Source organism: Penaeus monodon, chromosome 30 (assembly GCF_015228065.2).
Source record: "Penaeus monodon isolate SGIC_2016 chromosome 30, NSTDA_Pmon_1, whole genome shotgun sequence".
Lineage (NCBI taxonomy): Eukaryota > Metazoa > Arthropoda > Malacostraca > Decapoda > Penaeidae > Penaeus > Penaeus monodon.
This window is the reverse complement of record NC_051415.1, coordinates 24,867,306-24,868,132: the sequence shown is the minus strand read 5'-3', so window position 1 is coordinate 24,868,132 and position 827 is coordinate 24,867,306.

The window sequence follows — 827 nt, the reverse complement described above, 5'->3', positions numbered from 1 at the left end:
TACGGATCAACAACTACAATGAACAAATCTTAATTTGAGTCAATCTTTCTTCTCCTTTTTTCTTTTCCCTTTTCTTCTATCACTTTCTTTTCCTGGGGGGGGGGGGGGTGGAGTGCAGGAGAAGCTGAGTAGATTTAGTGTGATATATAAGGAAACACTGAGATTATTAAGATTAATAGTAAGGGTTAAAATGATTTTTTTTTTTTATGTTAATGTCGATCGCGATTGGAAAGTCTGTCTCACATGCGTTGTTTTACGTGCAAATGGTCTGTCGGGAAATGATCTGTGAAATGAAGCCTGAAAATGGTCGTTGGCGATGAACTGATCGGCTCTTGTTCACTGAGAAATTATTAAAAGAGGGGGGGGGGGGTAGACCCGTAATGAGATGCGTAGATCACAAGGAAATGTTTATGGGTCGTACTATCAATGTAAGAAAGAGAGAAATTAGTTATGAATGGTATTATCGATGTAAAACAAAAAGGGATGGGAATGAACCAAAAAGATTACTTATCATTCCGAATGCTAAAAGATAAACAAAAAAGAGTCAATTACCATTGACATTATCATAGGCACTCACACCATGAAGGTACGATGACTTGCACATTATCTTCAATCATCATCTAATTAATTTCCCGTCTTTTGATTAGCCATTTTTATTCCCAAATGCAATTCCACTCTTTATTTGTTTGTTTGTTTTCCCTCCCCCACCCCCTTCGCCCACTCAGACATAACCATGATGATGCGAGACTTGGAATAAACAGAACAAATACGTCAAGTTGGCAAGAGAGTGTAATTAGCGGCCAGAAGGGAAGGGATGTGAGAAAGGC